Raw genomic sequence first — 13,731 nt, forward strand, 5'->3', positions numbered from 1 at the left:
AAGGAGAAAAATGGTAATTTCAAACAGGGTAAGATCTGGTCGAACACAATACCAGGATAGTTGGTATTCTCACCACCAAGTTTGGCCTCTGAGAAGATTAATGTAAATTAAATCAACCAGATTTCAGAACTGTAAGAAAAAAACAAATTTGTGTTAAGAGTAGTAGAGTGGAACATCCAGGCTGTGTACCTACAATATGGCAATTTAGTACTAATCTTTGAAAAACAAGCTTCTTGTTTCTCTGGGTATCAAAAACTAGGTAACATGGTCTTTAGCGGTACAAAATTATTGTAAATGTACAAAACTCTACTTGCTACCTTTTGTAACGTATCCTGGACATTTTGAGAACCCAGGCATTCACATTTCTTTCTTTTAAAGTTAAGAGCACTTCATAAACATTCTCTGCATGTTCCTATAATTTTACGAGTGACTTTTATTTTTGTAGAAATAAAATGAGATGGCTTTCTGTTGAAAATTAGAAATTAAACCTTTTCTAAGGAACCTACTTGCTCTATGTTTCAACTTAGAGATTCTGAGTATTCTAGGTTTCCTTTTACATGCATAGCCACATTCTGCTGTTCGCTCCCCTGCTTTCTTTAGGATAATTTTCTTTTTTTTTTAATTGAAGTATAGTTGATTTACAATGTTGTGTTAGTCTCAGGTGTACAGCAAAGTGATTCAGTTATATATATATATATATATATGTTCTTTTTCAGATTATTTTCCCATATAGGTTATTATAAAATATTGAGTATAGTTCCCTGTGCTATACAATAGGTCCTTGTTGTTTGTGTTATATATAGTAGTGTGTATATGTTACCCCAAAATTCCTGATTTATTATTCCTCCCCACCTTTCTCCTTTGGTAAACATAAGTTTGTTTTCTATGTCTGTGAGTCTGTTTCTGTTTTATAAATCTTCTGCTTTTTTAAAAGTATAAACAGTATCAAACTAAATAGTAGTCAAGTTTTCCAAACTTGCTTTGCATCATGCAGTAAGGGGCAACTACTGGAAAGTAGGTGCCCAGCCACTGAATTTAAAAGACTGACCAAAACAGTAAATCTCTCCAAAAGGCATGCACAGTCATTTGAGTATATGTCTCTGAGCAGAATTTAAGAAACAAAGCAGTTACATTTATCATTGAATATATACTTCCAATATAATCAAGGATATGTGATCAAAACATTTTTTAAAACTACTGCATTGGGGCTTCCCTGGTGGCGCAGTGGTTGGGAGTCTGCCTGCCAATGCAGGGGACAGGGGTTTGAGCCCTGGTCTGGGAAGATCCCACATGCCACGGAGCAACTAGGCCCGTGAGCCACAACTACTGAGCCTGCACGTCTGGAGCCTGTGCTCCACAACGGGAGAGGCCGCGACAGTGAGAGGACCCCGCACCGTGATGAAGAGTGGCCCCCGCTCACCGCAACTGGAGAAAGCCCTCGCACAGAAACGAAGACCCAACACAGCCAAAAATGGATAAATAAATTAATTAATTAAAAAAAACTACGGCATTGCCCCTGTTTTAAAATAAGCAAATTTGAAAAGATAGCATAATCATAGTAATTGTAATAGTTAATATATATTGCCATTTAATATATGTCAGGCACTGTTTTAGGGTCTTTATTTAATGAATGTTGATCTTTAACATTGAATGATTTCAACCCCAAAGAATTAAAATTGTAAGTTTAGTGTTTTGCCATTATAAAACCTGTCAACTAGTGTGTCATTGGAGTTCTTCCTTCCTAGAAATTTCTCTTATATAAAAACTATTATATGATGCAGTTGACAAACATAGGGAAGGGAGTGTGGATACGAAAACTCTATGATCAGCCCCTAGACCATTAAAGATTGAGTCATTATTTTATAACATAAGCCAAAATTGTGTTTGTTTTTGCTGTTTTTCATTAGGGTTTTGTTTAGGCACAGAGGGTAGGGCAACAACTCATCCTCCTCCTCCTACAAAAGCTCAAGGCTTTACCTTCTATCACATTATCTTTATTATTAGTTATCTATTTTATACATATTAGTGTATATATGTCAATCCCAATCTCCCAATTCATCCCACCACCACCACCCCCTGCCACTTTCCCCCCTTGGTGTCCATACGTTAGTTCTCTACATCGGTGTCTCAACTTCTGCCCTGCAAACTGGTTCATCTGTACCATTTTTCTAGGTTCCACATACATGCGTTAATATACGGTATTTGTTTTTCTCTTCCTGACTTACTTCACTCTGTATGACAGTCTCTAGATCCATCCACGTCTCTACAAATGACCCAATTTCGTTCCTTTTTATGGCTGAGTAATATTCCATTGTATATATGTACCACACCTTCTTTATCCATTCGTCTGTCAGTGGGCATTTAGGTTGCTTCCATGACCTGGCTATTGTAAATAGAGCTGCAATGAACATTGTGGTACATGACTCTTTGAATTATGGCTTTCTCTGGGTATATGCCCAGTAGTGGGATTGCTGGGTCATATGGTAATTCTATTTTTAGTTTTTTTTTTTTAATTAATTAATTAATTTATTTATGGCTGCGTTGGGTCTGTTTCTGTGTGAGGGCTTTCTCCAGTTGCGGCAAGTGGGGACCACTCCTCATTGCAGTGCGCGGGCCTCTCACCATCGCGGCCTCCCCCGCTGCCGAGCACAGGCTCCAGACGCGCAGGCTCAGCATTGTGGCTCACGGGCCCAGTCACTCCGCGGCACGCGGGATCTTCCCAGACCAGGGCTCGAACCCGTGTCCCCTGCATTGGCAGGCGTTTTCCCAACCACTGCGCCACCAGGGAAGCCCTATTTTTAGTTTTTTAAGGAACCTCCATACTGTTCTCCATAGTGGCTGTGTCAATTTACATTCCCACCAACAGTGCAAGAGTGTTCCTGTTTCTCCACACCCTCTCCAGCATTTGTTGTTTGTAGATTTTCTGATGATGCCCATTCTAACTGGTGTGAGGTGATACCTCATTGTAGTTTTGATTTGCAGTTCTCTAATAATTAGTGATGTTGAGCAGCTTTTCATGTGCTTCTTGGCCAACTGTATGTCTTCTTTGGAGAAATGTCTATTTAGGTCTTCTGCCCATTTTTGGATTGGGTTGTTTGTTTTTTTAATATTGAGCTGCCTGAGCTGTTTATATATTTTGGAGATTAATCCTTTGTCCATTGATTCGCTTGCAAATATTTTCTCACATTCTGAGGGTTGTCCTTTTGTCTTGTTTGTAGTTTCCTTTGCTTTGCAAAACCTTTGAAGTTTCATTAGGTCCCATTTGTTTATTTTTGTTTTTATTTCCATTACTCTAGGAGGTGTATCAAAAAAGATCTTGCTGTGATTTATGTCAAAGAGTGTTCTTCCTATGTTTTCTTCTAAGAGTTTTAAGATGTCCGGTCTTACATTTAGGTCTCTAATCCATTTTGAGTTTATTTTTGTGTATGGTGTTAAGGAGTGTTCTAATTTCATTCTTTTACATGTAGCTGTCCAGTTTTCCCAGCACCACTTATTGAAGAGGCTGTCTTTTCTCCATTGTATATCCTTGCCTCCTTTGTCATAGATTAGTTGACCCTAGGTGTGTGGGTTTATCTCTGGGCTTTCTATCCTGTTCCACTGATCTACATTTCTGTTTTTGTGCCAGTACCAATTTGTCTTGATTACTGTAGCTTTGTAGTATAGTGTGAAGTCAGAGAGTCTGATTCCTCCAGCTCCATATTTTTCCCTCAAGACTGCTTTGGCTATTGGGGGTCTTTTGCGTTTCCATACAAATTTTAAGACTTTTTGTTCTAGTTCTGTAAAAAATGCCGGTGGTACTTTGATAGGGATTGCATTGAATGTGTAGATTGCTCTGGGTAGTATAGTCATTTTCACAATATTGATTCTTCCAATCCAAGAACATGGTATATCTCTCCATCCGTCTGTGACATCTTTGATTTATTTCATCAGTGTCTTATAGTTTTCTGAGTACAGGTCTTTTACCTCCTTAGGTAGGTTTATTCCTAGGTATTTTATTCTTTTTGTTGCAATGGTGAATGGGATTGTTTCCTTAATTTCTCTTTCTGGTCTTTCGTTGTTAGTGTATAGGAGGAATGCAAGAGATTTCTGTGCATTAATTTTGTATCCTGCAACTTTACCAAGTTCATTGATTAGCTCTAGTAATTTTCTGGTGGCATCTTTAGGATTCTCTATATATAGTATCATGTCATCTGCAAACAGTGACAGTTTTACTTCTTCTTTTCCAATTTGTATTCCTTTTATTTCTTTTTCTTCTTTGATTGCCATGGCTAGGACTTCCAAAACTATGTTGAATTATAGTGGCGAGAGTAGACATCCTTGTCTTGTTCCTGATCTTAGAGGAAATGCTTTCAGTTTTTCACCACTGAGAATGATGTTTGCTGTGGGTTTGTTGTATATGGTCTTTATTATGTTGAGGTAGGTTCCCTCTATGCCCACTTTCTGGAGAGTTTTTATCATAAATGGGTGTTGAATTTGGTCAAAAGCTTTTTCTGCATCTATTAAAATGATCATATGGTTTTATTCTTCAAGTTGTTAATATAGTGTATCACATTGATTGATTTGCATATATTGAAGAATCCTTGCATCCCTGGGATAAATCCCACTTGATCATGGTGTATGATCCTTTTGATGTGCTGTTGGATTCTGTTTGCTAGTATTTTGTTGAGGATTTTTGCATCTATGTTCATCAGTGATATTGGTTTGTAATTTTCTTTTTTTGTAGTATCTTTGTTTGGTTTTGGTATCAGGGTGATGGTGGCCTCATAGAATGAGTTTGGGAGTGTTCCTTCCTCTGCAATTTTTCGGAAGAGTTTGAGAAGGGTGGGTGTTAGCTCTTCTCTAAATGTTTGATAGAATTCCCCTGTGAAGCCATCTGGTCCTGGACTTTTGTTTGTTGGAAGATTTTTAGTCACAGTTTCAATTTCATTACTTGTGATTGGTCTGTTCATATTTTCTGTTTCTTCCTGGTTCAGTCTTGGAAGGTTATACCTTTCTAAGACTTTGTCCATTTCTTCCAGGTTGTCCATTTTATTGGCATAGAGTTGCTTGTAGTAGTCTCTTAGGATGCTTTGTATTTCTGCAGTGTCCATTGTAACTTCTCCTTTTTCATTTCTAATTTTATTGATTTGAGTCCTCTCCCTCTTTTTCTTGATGAGTCTGGCTAAAGGTTTATCAATTTTGTTTATCTTCTCAAAGAACCAGCTTTAGTTTTATTGATCTTTGCTATTGTTTTCTTTGTTTCTATTTCATTTATTTCTTCTCTGATCTTTATGATTTCTTTCCTTCTACTAACTTGGGGTTTTGTTTGTTCTTCTTTCTCTAGTTCCTTTAGGTGTAAGGTTAGATTATTTACTTGAGATTTTTCTTGTTTCTTGAGGTAGGATTGTGTTGCTATTAACTTCCCTCTTAGAACTGCTTTTCCTGCATCCCATAGGTTTTGGATCATCATGTTTTCATTGTAATTTGTCTCTAGGTATTTTTTGATTTCCTCTTTGATTTCTTCAGTGATCTCTTGTTTATTTATTAACGTATTGTTTACCCTCCATGTGTTTGTGTTTTTTACGTTTTTTTCCCTCTAATTGATTTCTAATCTCATAGCGTTGTGGTCGGAAAAGATGCTTGATATGATTTCAGTTTTCTTAAATTTACTGAGGCTTGATTTGTGACCCAAGATGTGATCTATCCTGGAGAATATTCTGTGTGCACTTGAGAAGAAAGTGTAATCTGCTGTTTTCGGGTGGAATATCCTATAAATATTAATTAAATCTATCTGGTCTGTTGTGTCATCTAAAGCTTGTTTTTCCTTATTAATTTTCTGTCTGGATGATCTGTCCATTGGTGAAAGTGGGGTGTTAAAGTCCCCTATTGTGTCACTGTCGATTTCCCCTTTTATGGCTGTTAACATTTGCCTTATGTATTGAGGTGCTCCTATGTTGGGTGCATAAATATTTACAATTGTTATATCTTCTTCTTGGATTGATCCCTTGATCATTATGTAGTGTCCGTCTTTGTCTCTTATAATAGTCTTTATTTTAAAGTCAATTTTGTCTGATATGAGAATTGCTACTCCAGCTTTCTTTTCATTTCCGTTTGCATGGAATATCTTTTTCCATCCCCTCACTTTCAGTCTGTATGTGTCCCTAGGTCTGAAGTGGGTCTCTTGTAGACAGCATATATATGGGTCTTGTTTTGGTATCCATTCAGTGAGCCTGTGTCTTTTGGTTGGAGCATTTAATCCATTCACGTTCAAGGTAATTATCGATATGTATGTTCCTATGACCATTTTCTTAATTGTTATGGGTTTGTTTTTGTAGGTCCTTTTCTTCTATAGTGTTTCCCACTTAGAGAAGTTCCTTTAGCATTTATTGTAGAGCTGGTTTGCGGATGCTGAATTCCCTTAGCTTTTGCTTGTCCATAAACCTTTGGATTTCTCCGTCGAATCTGAATGAGATCCTTGCCGGGTAGAGTAATCTTTGTTGTAGGTTCTTCCCTTTCATCACTTTAAATATAAAATGCCACTCCTTTCTGGCTTGTAGAGTTTCTGCTGAGAAATCAGCTGTTAACCTTATGGGAGTTCCCTTGTATGTTATTTGTCGTTTTTCCCTTGTTGCTTTCAGTAATTTTTCTTTGTCTTTAATTTTTGTCAGTTTGATTACTATGTGTCTCGGCGTGTTTCTCCTTGGGTTTATCCTGCCTGGGACTCTCTGTGCTTCCTGGACTTGGGTGGCTATTTCCTTTCCCATGTTAGGGAAGTTTTCGTCTATAATCTCTTCAAATGTTTTCTCAGGTCCTTTCTCTCTCTCTTCTCCTTCTATAATGCAAATGTTGTTGAGTTTAATGTTGTCCCAGAGGTCTCTTAGGCTGTCTTCATTTCTTTTCATTCTTTTTTCTTTAGTCTGTTCCACAGCAGTGAATTCCACCATTCTGTCTTCCAGGTCACTTATCCGTTCTTCTGCCTCAGTTATTCTGCTATTGATTCCTTCTAGTGTAGTTTTCATTTCAGTTATTGTATTGTTCATCTCTGTTTGTTTGTTCTTAATTCTTCTAGGTGTTTGTTCTTTAATTCTTGTAGGTCTTTATTAAACATTTCTTGCATATTCTCGATCTTTGCCTCCATTCTTTTTCCGAGGTCCTGGATCATCTTCACTATCATTATTCTGAATTCTTTTTCTGGAAGGTTGCCTATCTCCACTTCATTTAGTTGTTTCTCTGCGGTTTATCTTGTTCCTTCATCTGGTACAAAGTCCTCTGCCTTTTCATTTTGTCTCTCTTTGTGTGAATGTGGTTTTCCTTCCACAGGCTGCAGAACTGTAGTTCTTCTTGCTTCTGCTATCTGCCCTCTGGTGGATGAGGCTATCTAAGAGGCTTGTGCAAGCTTCCTGATGGGAGGGACTGGTGGTGGGTAGAGCTGACTGTTGCTCTGGTGGGCAGAGCTCAGCAAAACTTTAATCCTCTTGTCTGCTGATGGGTGGGGCTGGGTTCCCTCCCTGTTGGTTGTTTGGCCTGAGGCGACCCAGCACTGGAGCCTACCTGGCTCTTTGGTGGGGCTAATTGTGGACTCTGGGAGGGCTCATGCCAAGGGGGTACTTCCCAGAACTTTTGCTGCCAGTGTCCTTGTCCCCAGAGTGAGCCACAGCCACCCCCATCCTCTGCAGGAGACCCTCCAACACTTGTAGGTAGGTTTGGTTCAGTCTCCTATGGGGTCACTGCTCCTTCCCCTGGGTCCCGATGCGCACACTACTTTGTGTGTGCCCTCCAAGAGTGGAGTCTCTGTTTCCCCCAGTCCTGTCAAAAAGTCTTGCAGTCAAATACCGCTAGCCTTCAAAGTCTGATTCTCTAGGAATTCCTCCTCCCGTTGCCAGACCCCCAGGTTCGGAAGCCTGACATGGGGCTCAGGACCTTCACTCCAGTGGGTGGACTTCTGTGGTATAACTCCAGTTTGTGAGTCACCCACCCAGCAGTTATGGGACTTGATTTTATTGTGATTGCGCCCCTCCTACCATCTCACTGTGGCTTCTCCTTTGTCTTTGGCTGTGGGGTATCTTTTTTGGTGAGTTCCAGTGTCTTCCTGTCGATGATTGTTCAGCAGTTAGTTGTGATTCCGGTGCTCTCGCAAGAGGGAGTGAGCGCATGTTCTTCTACTCCACCATCTTGAACCAATCTCTGAGTGTTCTGTCACCTTATCTTTTATCACCCCTAAAAACCACCTTTTCAGAAAACCACACTCTAGCCCCCTTCAGGGATGTGGACCCCCTTCACTTCCTTGGTTGCTGCTATCTCTTCATTCCTTCCGTCGCATTTTCCATGCTAGGCCTTCCTAGCCTTTCCACAATGCTGTGCCTCTTTATGTCTTAATGTTGCCGATGCCCTCCAACCAAAGGCTCCTAGGAGCAGACCTGTAGTTGAAAAAGTTGGGTTTATTACTTACTGCAGCAAAGGGAGAATGCACACCACGGGAAACAATGGGGTATCTCAATAAGAGGGCTTAAGAAAGGATTTATAGGATTTGGGCTTGCTTCAGATGATTTGGGGGAGGGTTTAAGGAAGCATGCCATTGACCAGCCAGCCCAGTTTGCCTGAGACAGGGATTTCCTGAAACTTGGGACTTTCAGTGCTAAAACCAGGAAATTCCTGGGAAAACCAGGCTGAGTAGGTCACTCTAGCTGGCTTTGTTCTGGATTTGGATACTGTCAGAAAGTAGGGGGTAATTCTGTGATTGGATTTCTAAATAAACCTTATTTGTAAGTGGGGAAGCCTAACCTGAAGCTACAGCTATAATTAGTAAAGAAGCAACAGTCACTCATGTTAGCCAGAATGGGAGATGTTTGGTCATTTTTGTGACTTGGATGCTGTTCATATTTTGACTGGGTTCAGACATGATTACGGAATGGTCTTGTTTTTGTCTTGATCTATCATGGCACAGAATGACCTCCTCTACTGTTGATGCTCTGTGAAATTATTTATGTTCAACAAGAAAACACCAAAGCCTGATTGGTAGTGCCAGGCCAGGTCCCAGATGTCAAGGGCTGCTTGCCTCTTTCTCAGCAACAGTATACTATGCCTATGTCTTTACTGCTGTGCAAATACATTATCTCCTCCCATTTTATGTATCAGTGCTTCCCCATCCCCTATAGCCTGCCTTCAAGGTCCTCAGCAAGCCTAAGGGATGCTTCTGCACTCCTTGCTTCTCATGGTTTCATGATGTGGATACAGAATGTCTTTACTCCTGGGCCCAATCCATTCACAGCCCCCCTAGTAGCAGTATCCCTTTTCTGAAGGGGACAACTTCAGTCTAAGAAGTGCTCCCACCGAGGAGGAATGGTGTCTAACCTAGTACTTGGAGGTAAACCTTTAATTCTAAGTTTCCCAGTTTGCAGTGTGTTTTGATTTGCATTTTGATGCAGTTGGAAATAGAAAGATATGCTTATGGTATCCTTAAGTAATTATGTACCTTCTTAACAACCCTTTCCAAATGCTCCAGAGTCGTCCATCCATCCAGTTGTCCCAGATGTGCAAGAAAAGGCAGGACTTCTCAGTTATTAAAGCAGAAAATTCAGACTATGTTAAGTACTTGCTTGCTGACAGAACAGGTTTTGAAAGTTAAATATGCTATTAATAGGTTAATTGCCCTAAGAAAGGATTAGATTTTAATGTACTGTAGTTTATTTCAGCAAAATCAGTAATCTAAGAGGAATAAAATGTTTCTTAACGTTTTTATCATTACGACTGTGTTCAGTGAAGTATATTACAGGGTGAGGTCTGCAGCATTTCAGAATCCCCCAAACTCACCAATTCCCCAGCAATTAAGTACATGGAAAGGAAGGGTTTAATCAGAGTAGCAAACTCACATGTTTTAGAAAAAAATTTTTCTAGAACTGAGAAGGGAAATAAAAACATAATATATAAATGAAGTGAGAAGATAATAAAAACTTCAATAAGGCTTAGACTCCAATATATACATGAGTTTAATTCAAGAAAACTAATCAGTTCCACTTCAAATGAATCTCAGATCTGCCCAGCACCATCTCCAAGACTTCATCCTCAGACCTCTGCAATAACTTCCTAACTCATCTCCCTGCTTCTCTTGTCCCCCTCTAAGCCCACTACCCACACTGAAGCCAAAGTGGCTTTTTAGAATAAAACCAAACCACACCTTGTTTTTTTTTTTTTTTTAAAGTATTCTTTCTTTTTTTTTTAAAATTAATTAATTAATTTATTTATTTATGGCTGTGTTGGGTCTTCGTTTCTGTGCGAGGGCTTTCTCCAGTTGCGGCGAGCGGCGGCCACTCCTCATCGCGGTGCGCGGGCCTCTCACTATCGCGGCCTCTCTTGTTGCGGAGCACAAGCTCTAGACGCGCAGGCTCAGTAGTTGTGGCTCACGGGCCTAGTTGCTCCGTGGCATGTGGGATCTTCCCAGACCAGGGCTCGAACCCGTGTCCCCTGCATTGGCAGGCAGATTCTCAACCACTGCGCCACCAGGGAAGCCCCAAACCACACCTTGTTTAAAACCCTTCAGTAGCTTCCCACTGCACTTCGAGTACATTCAGACTCCTTTCCATGTCCTCACCCAGCCATGAATCAACTGGCTCATGCCCACCACTCTGACCTCATCTCCTCTCACCTCCCTGCATGCCTCCTGCCCCCTACACTGAGCTCCAGCCACACTGGGCTCCTTTCAGTCCCTCAATCCCACTAAACCCTTCCCTGCCTTGAGCTTGAAAATACTTGAAACTGCCCTCTTCTTCACACTCCCACACCTCATTAAAGATCAAGTCCTGTTGATTCAATCTCCAAGCATTTCTGAAATCCATCCCTTTTCCCACCTCTGCTGCATCCATCCAAGCCCAGGCCAATATCCTGTCTCACCTGGACTATTGCAGTAACCTCCCAGCGGGTCTCCCTCTTATTCTCGTCCCTCTACAGAGTCTTGTCTTCCACCCAGCAGCCAGAGTGATCTCGTGGAAAATGGAATTCAGTCCCAATTAGAATAAAATCCAGGCTTCATGCCATGTCCTACAAAGCCCTGTGTGATGAGACCTGATTCCACAACCCTCTCTCCCACATGACTATGCCTCAGCCACTCTGGTCTTCTTTCTGTTTCTAAACCAAAAGAGCTAGCTTTTGCACTTGCTGTTCCCTCTACCGAAGTCATTTCTCTTTCATGTTTTCACATAATGCTTCCTCCAAAAATATAACCATGTCACTACTTTCTCGACATGGCAGCTGGAGCCATCCTCTAAAAATCGAGGTCAGATCACATTGCTCTTCTTCTCAAAACCCCCCAGTGACTTTTCATTGTTCTTCAAATAAAATCTAAACTTTGCCATGCCGAAAAGGACTTGCATCATCTGGCCTCTGCCTACCTTTCCAACCTAACAGTGCCACCCCTGCCCTACCAATGCCTAACCACTCTGACCTTCAGATATTTTCTCCAACCCACGAAGCTTTTTCTGTGAGGCCCTTTGTGCTTGTTTTTCTCCCCATCACCATCATCACTACCACATGTAAGGTGGTTCTCCGAATCCCAGTTTAAATGTCTCTTCTTTGAAGAACTCTCCCCCTACTGCATTAATTCCAATCAAAACCTGGTGCTCATTTCTGCTGAAATCTCTTATAATGTGTAATGATTTTATTTGCTTATTTTCTTATAATAATAAGATGATTATTGTAATGATTTTCTTATAATGTGTAATGATTTTCTCATTTGCTTATTATCTGTCTTTCTGTCTTTCCCACTTGATTGTAGGTTCCAGGAGGGCAGAGACCATGTCATCCACTGTATAGTGCATAGTCTTCACTAGTTGTTAAATGAATGAAAGTTTAAGAAACTTGAAAGCAATTCCCTTTTATATATGAAAAGATAGACAAGTTTAAGTGAAGTTGATTAGGTGAATTTGGCAAACTATTGTACTTTAAAATTGTTTTTATTTTTACCTATACAAGTAATACTTTCTCCTTTAAAAAACAACACAAGAGGGCTTCCCTGGTGGCGCAGTGGTTAAGAGTCTGCCTGCCAATGCAGGGGACACGGGTTCGAGCCCTTGTCTGGGAAGATCCCACATGCCGCAGAGCAACTGGGCCCGTGAGCCACAACTACTGAGCTTGCGCGTCTGGAGCCTGTGCTCCGCAACAAGAGAGGCCGCGACAGTGAAAGGCCCGCGCACCGCGATGAAGAGTGGACCCCGCTCGCCGCAACTAGAGAAAGCCCTCGCACAGAAACGAAGACCCAACACAGCCAAAAATAAATAAATAAAAAAAAAAAAAAAAAAAAACAACACAAGATATAAAGTCCCCCTTGACTATTGCCGCCAATCTCAGGCTTCTCCCAAGAGATAACTATTGTTATTCATTCAGTAGGTAACCTTTCAGGCTTTTTCTATTAATTTTTACATATGTATACCTATAGAAACTACAAAGTCAACCTGTGTTTTATTTTTCACATTAATGAAGTTATCTGTAGCCTGCTTTTGTCACTCAATAGTAGGAATTGGAGTTATTTCCATATTAATAAATTTATATTTAGATCTAATCCATTTTTAACTACTGCATAATATTTCATAGTGTGAACACACTCATAACTTATTCAACCACTCCCCTACTAATGGACATTTGGGTTGTTTTCAACTCTGCTCTTTTACAGACAATACTTCAATGAACATAATTATTGCTGATACCTAAGGAAGTTAATGATCTTGACCTTGCATCACTATTGATGTTGCTCTTGCATGTGACCGCCTTGTTGAACTCCTATTTCATTTTAATAGTTGGCTCTTGAATTTTCAGGATAAATGACCATTTTCTCTACAAAGCTTTACCTCATATTTTATATTAATTGTACCTATTCATTCTTTCCAGCGGTCTTATTCTATTGTCTAGGGTTCTAATAGTGATAATATATACACTTTTGACGTGTTCCTGACTTTACTACCAAAATGCTCCCACTGTTCCACCATTAAATGTGTTGTTTGATAGAAGTTCCTGGGAGATACTCCTTATCAAGTTTCAGGATTTCAGTAAGGCTTTTGAATCGTGTTATTCTTACTGGCAAGCTATAATATAAATACATATGTATATACATATACTTATGTATGTATATGTGTAGATAGATATAAGATACAGCTATAGTCACTATTGTAGGATATGATCCAAAGGGGAAATCCAATAGTTTACTGTCAGCTAAGGGGAAATAATAAAGTGATATACAGAAACAAGCTGAAACTAACACACCATTGTAAAGCAATTATACTCCAATAAAGATGTTAAAAAAAGAAAAAAGAAACAATAGGTAAAAGGGACAGTTTTGTTTTTCTTTCTTTTTTTTAGATATCATTTTATTGGTGCCCTTGATAAAAGGATTGAAAACATTTTTGTTGCTTATACATATGACTCCAAGTTGAGTGTCAAATTGTAAGACACAAACAAAATTTAAAATTATCTTGACAAACTAGAAAAACTGTTTATTAAAACAAGATGAAGTGCCACAGTGAATAGTAAAGAATAATAAATGTAGGGACAGATATAAAATAGAAAAACCTGTCAGGTTTAAAAGCAAAATATTTGGCAGTCAATATTTTGCACCACAAGTTAAAGAGTGATACAGTTATTTTAAAACTAGTATGATCGTGAGATGTGCCAACAAGTATATAATATGTTAGGTCTGGAAAATACCTTGGCTATGCTTGGAATTCACAAAACCCTGAAAACATCATAACCCTTACTGTAACCTAGCTT

General features: G+C 39.7%; 1 protein-coding gene across 1 annotated transcript in view; it reads left to right on the plus strand.

The window, feature by feature from the left end:
- Nucleotides 1-13,731, plus strand: part of RNF128 (ring finger protein 128) — a 105,410-nt gene that overhangs the window by 1,226 nt on the left and 90,453 nt on the right. The gene's annotated exons all lie outside the window — the stretch shown is intronic.

The sequence above is a fragment of the Balaenoptera acutorostrata genome, chromosome X (genome assembly GCF_949987535.1).
Source record: "Balaenoptera acutorostrata chromosome X, mBalAcu1.1, whole genome shotgun sequence".
NCBI classification, from domain to species: Eukaryota; Metazoa; Chordata; class Mammalia; order Artiodactyla; family Balaenopteridae; genus Balaenoptera; species Balaenoptera acutorostrata.